Raw genomic sequence first — 13,023 nt, 5'->3', positions numbered from 1 at the left:
CAGCTCGGTGCTTTGTGACCACCTAGAGGGATGGGATAGGGAGCGTGGGAGGGAGACGCAAGAGGGAGGAGATATGGGGATGTATGTATATGTATAGCTGACTCACTTTGTTATAAAGCAGAAACTAACACACCATTGTAAAGTAATTATACTCCAATAAAGATGTTAAAAAAATAAAATAAATAAAAAGTTAAGTATAAATATGTTAACTGCTATTATGGAGTTTATGATCAAGTAGTTTGACAATGGTAATTATGTAATATATAGTTATATTTTTTTAAAAATTGAAGGAAAAATTCAAGTAGGTTGAGTCTTTATTAAAAAAGCAAACACGTTTATAGGAAAATTCTTCCAATTATTAATACAAAACAACTTTCACCTGGATTTCCCCCAAATAATTTGAACTTTCACTTTAAACTCAACAGCTAGTAAATCTACCCATGTTAAAAAAACAACAAAAACCCATCTTTACATTTTGTACCCTTAAACACACAGACTGCCCCTGTAGTGGGTTGAACAGTGTCTCCCCAAAATTTGTGACTACGCTTATTTGAAAATACAGTCTTTGCAGACGTAATTAGTTAAGTATCTCATCCTGGATTTAGGGTGGACCTTAAATCCGCTGACTGATGTTTTCGTAAGAGGAAGAAGAGGGAGATTTGGGCACAGAGAAGGCAGCAATGTGAAGAGGAGGCAGAGATTGGAGTGATGTGTCTAGAAGCCAAGGAACACCAGCGATTGCTGACAACCAGAAGCTTTCTCCACAAGCTAGGAGAGAGGTATGGGATATTTTCTCCCTCAGAGCCTCCAGGGGAATCAACCGTGCTGATACTTTGATTTCACACTTCTGGCCTCCAGAACTGTGAGAGAGTATATTTCTGTCATTTTTAAGACACCCAGGTTGTGGTAATTTGTTACGGCAGCCCTAGGATATTAATATAGCTCCTATCCCTCACCATTTTCCCAGGCCCCCAAAGATATCATTAAATAAATAATTTTTTGTATTCATTAAAAAAAACATAGATTTTTATCACTGGCACTTACTACATGGAGAGAACAAAGGTGTGCTTAGAGCTGGTGTTTTAGATGCTTACAGTTCTAAATGCAAACTTGTTTTACTTAACTTAAATTGCCAATTATTTAACTTTGTGCTGGCTGCTTATTGTCAGTTCTCCTCTATCCTCTTCCAATTAATGTTGATTAGTGTAAGTTCATTCAGTCAGTTAATATTTGCTTCCTACAATCAAACACTTTCGATTGGTTTGCCTGAGAGAAGATGGCTGAGACTGAGGTTAGTGATGGTTGCTTCAAAACCTGTCAAGTGTCTGTATAATTAAAAATCCCTGGAGTCTAAGCATATTATCTCATTGGAGTTGTTTACTTTGCTAATAATTACTTATAAAAGGGAAATTTGAAAAAAACAAACTGCTGATAACTGTTTAAATAACCACAATGAAAACACATTAAATTGACCTGTTCTCTGGCCTGGCTTTAACTAGAGGTAGGGTTTTGGTAACGTGTTATCTTTAGAGTTCGGTTTCTGATCACACATTTTCTCAGGCTTAGCCTACATTTTGATTTTTGGCTATTGGGCACCTCTGTGGTTTGAAGCTTCAAAGCTGACTCTAATGGTGTGTTACACTCTTCTAAAGATTTAAATCTTTTTTGCTTTGGATAGATAAGGACTAAATATTAAATAATATCTTTAAGCATTTGTGGGTACAAAGTCTCCTAAATTTTAGAGGGTTTAAGTTTTGATGTGTATCTTGATTTAAAAATATATTTAAAATTAAAATATCCAATCACAGAACAATCTGTAATGAAAACGTGCATATATGTGAGAAGTACTGTTCTAAGTGGGGTTGAAGGCTGAGAAGGCCAAGGAGGAAGGAGCAGATATCAAAATGGACAAAGTCCTCACCACCTAATAGGGGATACAAAATCTTTGCAAAAATTTTATACAAGACAGTGTCTAAGATTCAGAAGCAACTAACTTAAAACAAACTTTTGGAAATATTCCTATTTTCTTTGCTAATTCCTATGACTATACTGTAATTATTATGTAGGAGCTTAAAGCCTAAAACAGAATCCTCCAAATGACAAATGTTTTCATCTGGAGCAATGCACTCAAATTACGTTGGACAAATGAGCAGAATGGATTTTTTAAATTACCATATACTGGGCTTCCCTGGTGGCACAGTGGTTAAGAATCTGCCTGCCAATGCAGGGCACATGGGTTTGAGCCCTGGTCCTGGAAGATCCTCCATGCCGTGGAGCAACTGAGCCCGCGAGCCACAACTACTGAAGCCCGCGTGCCTAGAGCCTGTGCTCCGCAACTAGAGAAGCCACTGCAATGAGAAGCCCACGCACCGCAACGAAGAGTAGCCCCCGCTCGCCTCAACTAGAGAAAACCCGCGCGCAGCAACAAAGACCCAATGCAGCCAAAATTAAAATAAATAAATTTATGAAAAAAAAAATTACCATATACTTACTATTTAACAGAAGAAGTGAAAATCGATATATCATCTTTGGATTTGCTCTCCAGTCGTATAATCACAAATTAAATCAAATTAAATAAGCCATTGAGCATTTATTTAAGCCAGGGTTTCTCAGTCTTAGCACTGTTGATGTTTGGGGCCAGATAATTCTTTGTTGTAAGGGGCTATCCTGTGTAATATAGGGTGTTTAGCAGCATCCCTGGCCTCTACCCATTAGATGCCTCCCCTTTCCAGCTGTGATGACCAAAATGTCTCCTGACACTGTGGGATAAAATTGTCCCCAGCTGGGGACCACTGTTTAAGCCTTGGGAGAGGAAAGAAGCAAACCCCTGCTCCACCCTCCAACACGTGTTTTCAACCTACCTTAGTTTTTTTCCCAGTTTTATGGAGATACAGTTGACACACAGCAATGCATATGTTTAAGGCGTACACCATAATGATGTGACTTACATATATTGTGAAAGGAGCTTAGTTTTAATCCTTATCAACTACTCCTGCCTTACTGTACTTGCAGTATCTTGAAACTGTTTCTAGGGTTGCACTTATCACCGTTATTATTTTAAAACATGAGGCTGTGTCCTTTCCTGTCTGTGAATTCTTCCAGGACAGAAACAGTGTTTTTACCTCGTCTGGATGCAGTGGAAGTCCTCAAGTTGTATGACCTTTTGTGTTGGTTAAAGACAAGAAAAGTTCTCAAAATAAGGGTTTCCCTGTAGTTTATTTCTTTTTAAGGATATGGAATATGTTTGCCTCATGCCTTTGAGATTCATAATTTTTAACTCATCTTAGATATTTCAATTAAAGTAAAAATGCAGTGACCATACTGACACCTCGTGATGATTCAGCTTTGGGTAAGTGAACCAATTTATACTCTCTACCTAATTATTCCCACTTTTAATCAGAAGACACCTGCAGACTAAGTAACACAAGTCATTACGTTTCAGCGTCCTTTAGTTGTTTTGCCGAAATCAGCCTAGGCCTGGTCAGGACACTTAACGTCCACCAAGGGCTCTTCTACTAACAGAAGCACACGACTTTCTGTGGGCGTGCCTAGGAAGACCAGTCAGCAGATATGTGTTAATTTTGGGGCCTTGACTTTTCAGAGGAATTTAACTCCACCCTCCGTCCGGAATGGAAAAACAACGCCCCCATTCCCGCCCTTCACCACCTCCTGGCCTCCTCCCACTTGCCTTTTGGTCTTGTTTTAGAAGTTCTGATTTTTCCTAGACAGCTAGAGGAAAGTCAGGTACCAAAAGTGGAGTTCTGTTATTTCATTTGTTCTGGTGGGACACTGGCGAGGCTATCACACTTTGTAACTGGCTCTCCAGGAGAGGACCAATGTAGCCCTGGAAACTTCAGCGCCTGCGTTGGGCTCCAGGTTTGATTGACAAGGACGGGCCGGGGGGGAGGCGGGGGGGCCGCAGGTCGAGCCCGGGACAAAGAGGTTTTTGGCTGCCACCAAGGAGAGGGAAGGGCTCCTTGGGGGTAACAGGCCTTTGTGCGCTAAGGGGCATTTCGTGAGGTCGTTTTTTCATTCGGAGAGAGGGCTGGCGGGCGCGCGGGCGGGCTGGTGGAGGCGGCTGGGCGGGAAGAAGGGCCAGGCGAGGAGAGGGCGCTGGGCCGGGATGGGGGCTGTGCCGTCGTCACGTGGCCTCAGCCACCACCGGCTTGGGGCTGTTCTTCCGGGTTGGAGGCGCCGCGCCGCGGGGCTGAAGCCCGGGACTGCCAGCGCGGCGTCCCCTCGCAACCCGCGGCCGCTCGGCCTCCCTGCCAAGGTGAGCGTCAAGGCGCGGGCAGCCCGGGCGCGCTCCTGGGGCGCAGCTGGGGAAGGGGCGCGGGGCTGGTCCAGAAGATCTCGGCGCCCGCGCAGGAGACCTGTCAAGGAGCCGAAGGGGGCGGGGTCGGCAGTGACCGCGGCTCGTGGTGGACCCTCGGGAGCCTTGGGCCGGGAAGGAGAACTGTGCCTCGAGGGCCCCCTTTCTTGTCTCGAGCGGGGGCGACGTGGAAGCAAGTGGGGGATGGTGGATTCGAAAACCGCGTCTTCGCTGAGGGCAGGAAACGAGGTGTCAGCTGTGCAGGTGCAGATTTTGGAGCTTTGTGGGGCGGCGGGACTTGTACGGGGTTGTTTCAGGTTACAGGATAGAAGAAGGGAAGGAGGTCATAGAGGACTCTTGGTACGCGGTGCACCCAGAGAGGTGGCACCTGGACGCCCCGAAATTGTGCTTGAACCCGGAGGGAATTTGGGGTGGGTGACTGGCTGGAGACACAGCTGGTGTCGAAAGTTGTGAGTGTAGGTCTGAGGCGGGCTGGTGGTCGGGGCATGCCTCTACTGGGCCGAGAGTGGGGCCGGGGCGGGCAATGCGGGAGAGACAGCGGAGGGGGCAGAGCTGATTCGAACTCCGGAGGCGGAATGACTATTACGCCGCCTCGGCCAATCGGCTTCCCGGGAAGGTTATAAATAGCGGTCCGGGGCAGATGCCAGCAGGGTGGCAGTTTAGTTGCAGAGGGAGGAGCTGAACCCGTGGCTTTGGGCGAAGTCACGCTGCCTGCCAGTCTAAGCGTTTGTAGGGTATTGTGTCCTTGGTTGGTATGTCTCGTTTTAGAAGTGTAACTTGTTTATTAAAGTTGCAGGCGTCCTTTATTCGCCCTCTGGTGCAGGGAAGTCCTTAAGGAATCTGTTTTTAAGGAGTCTTGTAGGACAGGCTCTGTTAGGAACGGTGAGGCTTGTGTGCTTTAATTTAAACCATTTCTCTCTTCTCCAGGGCACCCCTTTTACGTGCAAACTTTGGCTGTTTTTTAAAATTTTATTTTAATTGAATGGACAGTTTAGGATTGCTTTCTTATCAGCAAGTGTGCTCAGGCTGCTTAGCTTTGCTGATGGAATCACTTTTCCACAAAACTACATAGCATTTAATTTTTTTTTTTTGCGGTACGCGGGCCTCTCACTGCTGTGGCTTCTCCCGTTGCGGAGCACAGGCTCCGGACGTGCAGGCTCAGCGGCCATGGCTCACGGGCCCAGCCGCTCCGCAGCATGTGGGATCTTCCCGGACCGGGGCACGAACCCGTGTCCCCTGCATCGGCAGGCGGACTCTCAACCACTGCGCCACCAGGGAAGTCCCAGCATTTAATTTTTAAAGGATATTTCCTGAAGGTCCTTGGAGAATTGTGTTCATGGATCCCCAGGCTTCAGGTTACCTAGCCCTAGTTATTCATTCACTCAGTCAAACAATACTTGTTGATTTCCTCTGTTTTGTGCAAGGCACTGGGCCAGAGGTAATACCAAAGTGAACACTGATAGCAATGAAGATACTGTGTCCTTTTAATCCTCACAATAACCCTGTATGATAGGTGCCATTATTATTTCCCCCATTTTAAAGGTGGTGAAATCAGACACAAAGAAGTGACTTGCCAGGGTGACACAGCTAATGCGTTGCAGAGTGGGGCCTTCCAACCAGGAGTTCACCCTCTTAGCCTCAATACTATCCTCTCTCAGGTGCTTGCCTCTAAGGATTTTAATCTATTAGGGGAGATATTTACCAAAATAACTTACATTAAACGGCTGTATGAATGCCATACTAAAAACACCAGTTTTTTTTTTCAATTTTGAGTTGTAAAGTTTTTCTCCATTTCTTAAAAGCCATAGAAGACATGGATAATAAAACAGCAGAGAGCTTTAAAGTGAAGATAGGGGGAAATGTGACAATTAAGATGGAATACACTTGGCTCTTGAATAAGGGCCCTCTGTGTCTGCAGTTGCTCCCCATCCGAGGATTCAGCCAACCACGGACTGTGTATATTGTAGTATTGTTAATATTTACTCTTGAAAAATAGCCGCCTAGGAGTGGACCCATGCAGTTCAAACCCCTATTGTGCAAGGGTCAACTGTACTATCTTTGATGTAAACAAGTACTAGGCTGTGATAGCATGGTTCAAATATTCTCTGAATATCTTTCAGGGTCATTTTTAATTGATTTAGGTTTAGTAACATTTTCAAGCAGGCAGGGCTAATTTTCCAGGCTCCAGGCCATGAAATAGGACTCCAGCTTTAAAGCACTGCAAAATCTCATCTAATCATAAAACTTCTAGAGCCTAATGGGGTCCTACAAAGGAGCTTTCCTGTGCTCCTTTTATAGATGAGCAGACTGAGGTGCTGAGAGATTCAGGTCAAACAGTGAGTGAATGGCAGGCTTAGACTATACCCGGCCTGTATTCTAGCCAGCTTTGTTCTTTTGCTGATGAGGTCTGGCTAAGCCTGACCAGTGAGAATAGTGGTTGTTGGGGAGCTGGGATGATCCAAGAAGAGAAACTAGGGTAAGTGGGAAAGTTGGGATAGGACTAGGTCCTTAGTAATGGTAGTTCAAAATCTCCCACAAGACAAGAATTATCTTTAAAAAAATTTTTTTTAATTTAATTTATTTTTTTATGCAGCAGGTCCGATTAGTCATCATTTTATACACATCAGTGTATACATGTCAATCCCAATCTCCCAATTCATCACACCACCCCCCCCACCCCCCTTCCGCTTACCCCCCTTGGTGTCCATACATTTGTTCTCTACATCTGTGTCTCAATTTCTGCCCTGCAAACTGGTTCATCTGTACCATATTTCTAGGTTCCACATATATGTGTTACTATATGATATTTGTTTTTCTCTTTTTGACTTACTTCACTGTATGACAGACTCTAGATCCATCCACGTCTCAACAAATGACCCGATTTCGTTCCTTTTTATGGCTGAGTAATATTCCATTCTATATATATATATATATATATATATATATATATACCACATCTTATTTGTCCATGCATCTGTCGATGGGCATTTAGGTTGATTCCATGACCTGGCTATTGTAAATAGTGCTGCAGTGAAGATTGGGGTGCATGTGTCTTTTTGAATTATGGTTTTCTCTGGGTATATGCCCAGTAGTGGGATTGCTGGGTCATATGGTAATTCTATTTTTAGTTTTTTAAGGAACCTCCATACAGTTCTCCATAGTGGCTGTATCAATTTACATTCCCACCAACAATACAAGAGGGTTCCCTTTTTTCCATACCCTCTCCAACATTTGTTTGTAGATTTTCTGATGATGCCCATTCTAACTGGTGTGAGGTAATACCTCATTGTAGTTTTGATTTGCATTTCTCTAATAATTAGTGATGTTGAGCAGCTTTTCATGTGCTTCTTGGCCATCTGTATGTCTTCTTTGGAGAAATGTCTATTTAGGTCTTCTGCCCATTTTTGGACTGGGTTGTTTGTTTTTTTAATATTGAGCTGCATGAGTTGTTTATATATTTTGGAGATTAATCCTTTGTCCGTTGATTTGTTTGCAAATATTTTCCTCCCATTCTGAGGGTGTCTTTTCGTCTTGTTTATGGTTTCCTTTGCTGTGCAAAAGCTTTTAAGTTTCATTAGGTCCCATTTGTTTATTTTTGTTTTTATCTCCATTACTCTAGGAGGTGGATCAAAAAAGATCATGCTGTGATTTATGTCAAATAGTGCCCTGCCTATGTTTTCCTCTAAGAGTTTTATAGTGTCCGGTCTTACATTTAGGTCTCGAATCCATTCTGAGTTTATTTTTGTGTATGGTGTTAGGGAGTGTTCTAATTTCATTCTTTTACATGTAGCTGTCCAGTTTTCCCAGCACCACTTATTGAAGAGACTGTCTTTTCTCCATTGTATATCCTTGCCTCCTTTGTCATAGATTAGTTGACCATAGGTGTGTGCGTTTATCTCTGGGCTTCTATCCTGTTCCATTGATATACATTTCTGTTTTTGTGCTAGTACCATATTGTCTTCATTACTGTAGCTTTGTAGTATAGTCTGAAGTCAGGGAGTCTGATTCCTCCAGCTCTGTTTTTTTCTCTCAAGACTGCTTTGGCTATTCGGGGTCTTTTGAGCCTCCATACAAATTTTAAGTTTTTTGTTCTAGTTCTGTAAAAAATGCCATTGGTAATTGGATAGGGATTGCATTGAATCTGTAGATTGCTTTGGGTAGTATAGTCATTTTCATAATATTGATTCGTTCAGTCCAAGAGCATGGTATATCTCTCCATCTGTTGGTATCATCTTTAATTTCTTTCATCAGTGTCTTATAGTTTTCTGCATACAGGTCTTTTCTCTCCCTCGGTAGGTTTATTCCTAGGTATTTTATTTGTTTTGTTGCAGTGGTGAATGGGAGTGTTTCCTTAATTGCTCTTTCAGATTTTTCATCATTAGTGTATAGGAATGCAAGAGGTTTCTGTGCATTAATTTTGTATCCTGCAACTTTACCACATTCATTGATTAGCTCTAGTAGTTTTCTGGTGGCAAACAGTGACAGTTTTACTTCTTCTTTTCCAGTTTGGATTCCTTTTATTTCTTTTTCTTCTCTGATTGCCGTGGCTGGGACTTCCAAAACTATGTTGAATAATAGTGGTGAGAGTGGACATCCTTGTTTCATTTCTGATCTTAGAGGAAATGCTTTCAGTTTTTCACCATTGAGAATGATGTTTGCTGTGGGTTTGTCGTATATGGCCTTTATTATGTTGAGGTAGGTTCCCTCTATGCCCACTTTCTGGAGGGTTTTTATCTTAAATGCGTGCTGAATTTTGTCAAAGACTTTTTCTGTATCTATTGAGATGATCATATGGTTTTTATTCTTCAATTTGTTAATATGGTGTATCACATTGATTTGCATATATTGAAGAATCCTTGCATCCCTGGGATAAATCCCACTTGATCATGGTGTTTGATCCTTTTAATGTGTTGTCGGATTCTGTTTGCTAGTATTTTGTTGAGGATTTTTGCATCTATATTCATCAGTGATATTGGTCTGTAATTTTCTTTTTCTGTAGTATCTTGGTCTGGTTTTGGTATCAGGGTGATGGTGGCCTCATAGAATGAGTTTGGGAGTGTTCCTTCCTCTGCAATTTTTTGCAAGACTTTGAGAAGGATGGGTGTTAGCTTTCTCTAAATGTTTGATAGAATTCACCTGTGAGGCCATCTGGTCCTGGACTTTGGTATGTTGGAAGATTTTTAATCACAGTTTCAATTTCATTACTTGTGATTGGTCTGCTCATATTTTCTGTTTTTTCCTGGTTCAATCTTGGCAGGTTATACCTTTCTAAGAAGTTGTCCCTTTCTTCCAGGTTGTCCATTTTATTGGCATAGAGTTGCTTGTATTAGTCTCTTAGGATGCTTTGTATTTCTGTGGTGTCTGTTGTAACTTCTCCTTTTTCATTTCTAATTTTATTGATTTGAGTCCTCTCCCTCTTTTTCTTGATGAGTCTGACTAATGGCTTATCAATTTTGTTTATCTTCTCAAAGAACCTACTTTTAGTTTTATTGATCTTTGCTATTGTTTTCTTTGTTGCTATTTCATTTATTTCTGCTTTTATCTTTATGATTTCTTTCCTTCTGCTAACTTTGGGGTTTGTTTGTTCTTCTTTCTGTAGTTCCTTCAGGTGTAAGGTTAGATTGTTTGAGATTTTTCTTGTTTCTTGAGGTAGTCTTGTATAGCTATAAACTCCCCTCTTAGAACTGCTTTTGCTGCCCCCCATAGGTTTCGGATCGTCATGTTTTCATTGTCATTTGTCTCTAGGTATTTTTTTATTTCCTCTTTGATTTCTTCAGTGATCTCTTGGTTAGTTAGTAATGTATTGTTTAGCCTCCATGTGTTTGTGTTTTTTACGTTTTTTTCCCCTGTAATTGATTTCTAATCTCATAGCGTTGTGGTCAGAAAAGATGCTTGATATGATATCCGTTTTCTTAAATTTACTGAGGCTTGATTTGTGACCCAAGGTGTGATCTATCCTGGAGAATGTTCCATGTGCACTTGAGAAGAAAGTGTAACCTGCTGTTTTTGGATGGAATGTCCTATAAATATCAATTAAATCAATCTGGTCTATTGTGTCATTTAATGCTTCTGTTTCCTTATTTATTTTCATTTTGGATGATCTGTCCATTGGTGTAAGTGAGGTGTTAAAGTCCCCCACTATTATTGTGTTACTGTCGATTTCCTCTTCTATAGCTGTTAGCAGTTGCCTTATGTATTGAGGTGCTCCTATGTTGGTTGCATGTATATTTATAATTGTTATATCTTCTTCTTGGATTGATCCCTTGATCATTATGTAGTGTCCTTCCTTGTCTCTTGTAACATTCTTTATTTTAAAGTCTATTTTATCTGATATGAGTATTGCTACTCCAGTTTTCTTTCGATTTCCATTTGCATGGAATATCTTTTTCCATTCCCTCACTTTCAGTCTGAATGTGTCCCTAGGTCTGGAGTGGGTCTCTTGTAGACAGCATATATATGGGTCTTGTTTTTGTATCCATTTAGCAAGCCTGTGTCTTTTGGTTGGAGCATTTAATCCATTCACGTTTAAGGTAGTTATCGATATGTGTGTTCCTATGACCATTTTCTTAATTGTTTTGGGTTTGTTTTTGTAGGTCCTTTTCTTCTCTTGTGTTTCACACTTAGAGAAGTTCCTTTAGCATTTGTTGTTGAGCTGGTTTGGTGGTGCTGAATTCTCTTAGCTTTTGCTTGCCGGTAAAGCTTTTGATTTCTCCATCCAATCTGAATGAGATCCTTACTGGGTAGAGTAATCTTAGTTGTAGGTTCTTCCCTTTCATCACTTGAAGTATATCATGCCATTCCCTTCTGGCTTGTAGAGTTTCTGCTGAGAAATCAGCTGTTAACCTTATGGGAGTTCCCTTGTATGTTATTTTTTAGTTTTCCCTTGCTGCTTTTAATAATTTTTCTTTGTCTTTAATTTTTGCCAGTTCGATTACTGTGTGTCTCAGTGTGTTTCTCCTTGGGTTTATCCTGTGTGAGACTCTCTGTGCTTCCTGGACTTGGGTGGCTATTACCTTTCCCATGTTACGGAAGTTTTTGACTATAATCTCTTCAAATATTTTCTCTGGTCCTCTCTCTCTCTCTTCTCCTTCTGGGATCCCTGTAATGGGAATGTTGTTGTGTTTAATGTTGTCCCAGAGTTCTCTTAGGATGTCTTCATTTCTTTTTTTTTTTTTTTTAATTAATTATTTATTTATTTATTTTATTTTTTGCTTTATAACAAATTAAATCAGTTATACATATACATATGTTCCCATATCCCCTCCCTTTTGCGTCTCCCTCCCACCCTCCCTATCCCACCCCTCCAGGCGGTCACAAAGCACCGAGCTGATCTCCCTGTGCTATGCGGCTGCTTCCCACTAGCTATCTACCTTACGTTTGGTAGTGTATATATGTCCATGCCGCTCTTTCACTTTGTCACAGCTTATCCTTCCCCCTCCCCATATCCTCAAGTCCATTCTCTAGTAGGTCTGTGTCTTTATTCCTGTCTTACCCCTATGTTCTTCATGACATTTTTTTCCTTAAATTCCATATATATGTGTCAGCATACAGTATTTGTCTTTCTCTTTCTGACTTACTTCACTCTGTATGACAAGATGTCTTCATTTCTTTATTCTGTTCCACAGCAGTGAATTCCACCATTCTGTCTTCCACGTCATTTATCCGTTCTTCTCCCTCAGTTATTCTGCTATTGACTCCTTCTAGTGTAGTTTTCATTTTAGTTATTGTATTGTTCATCTCTGTTAGTTTATTCTTTAATTCTTCTAGGTCTTTGTTAAACATTTCTTGCATCTTCTCGATCTTTGCCTCCATTCTTTTTCCGAGGTCCTGGATCATCTTCACTATCATTATTCTGAATTCTTTTTCTGGAAGGTTGCCTATCTCCACTTCATTTAGTTGTTTTTCTGGGGTTTTATCTTGTTCCTTCATCTGGTACATAGTCTTCTACCTTTTCATCTTGTCTATCTTTCTGTGAATGTGGTTTTTGTTCCACAGGCTGCAGGATTGTAGTTCTTCTTGTTTCTGCTCTCTGCCCTCTGGTGGATGAGGCTATCTAAAGGCTTATGCAAGTTTCCTGATGGGAGGGACTGGTGATGGGTAGAGCTGACTGTTGCTTTGGTAGGTGGAGCTCAGTAAAAGTTTAATCCACTTGACTGCTGATGGGTGGGGCTGGGTTCCCTTCCTGTTGCTTCTTTGGCCTGAGGCAACCCAACACTGGAGCCTGCCTTGGCTCTTTTGTGGGGTAATGGGGGACGCTGGGAGGACTCATGCCAAGGAGTACTTCCCAGAACTTCTGCTGTCAGTGTCCTTGTTACCACGGTGAGCCGCAGCCACCCCCTGCCTCTGCAGGAGACCCTGCAACACTAGCAGGTAGGTCTGGTTCAGTCTCCCATGGGGTCACTGCTCCTTCCCCTGGGTCCCTATGAGCACACTACTTTGTGTGTGCCCTCCAAGAGTGGAGTCTCTGTTTCCCCCAGTCCTGTCGAAGTCCTGCAATCACAACCTGCTGGCCTTCAAAGTCTGATTCTCTAGGAATTCCTCCTCCCATTGCCGGACCCTGAGGTTGGGCCACCTGATGTGGGGCTCAGAACCTTCATTGCAGTGGGTGGACTTCTGTGGTATAAGTGTTCTCCAGTCTGTGAGTCACCCACCTAGCAGTTATGGGATTTGATTTTACTGTGATTGTGCCC

At 42.0% G+C, this 13,023-nt stretch overlaps 1 protein-coding gene across 5 annotated transcripts in view; it reads left to right on the top strand.

Annotated features, from left to right (window-relative positions):
• Window positions 1-3,657: 3,657 nt before the first annotated feature.
• NNT (nicotinamide nucleotide transhydrogenase) overlaps window positions 3,658-13,023 on the top strand; it is a 97,564-nt gene continuing 88,198 nt past the window's right edge. The window contains exon 1 of one of the 5 annotated variants that reach the window (XM_082622349.1): window positions 3,658-3,744. The gene's annotated coding sequence lies outside the window, so the exon portion shown is untranslated. The other 4 variants (XM_082622347.1, XM_082622346.1, XM_082622350.1 and 1 more) reach the window with 4 other exon arrangements.

The sequence above is a fragment of the Mesoplodon mirus genome (assembly GCF_964341445.2).
Source record: "Mesoplodon mirus genome assembly, chromosome: 5".
NCBI lineage: Eukaryota > Metazoa > Chordata > Mammalia > Artiodactyla > Ziphiidae > Mesoplodon > Mesoplodon mirus.
This window is presented reverse-complemented; position numbering and strand designations above follow the sequence as displayed.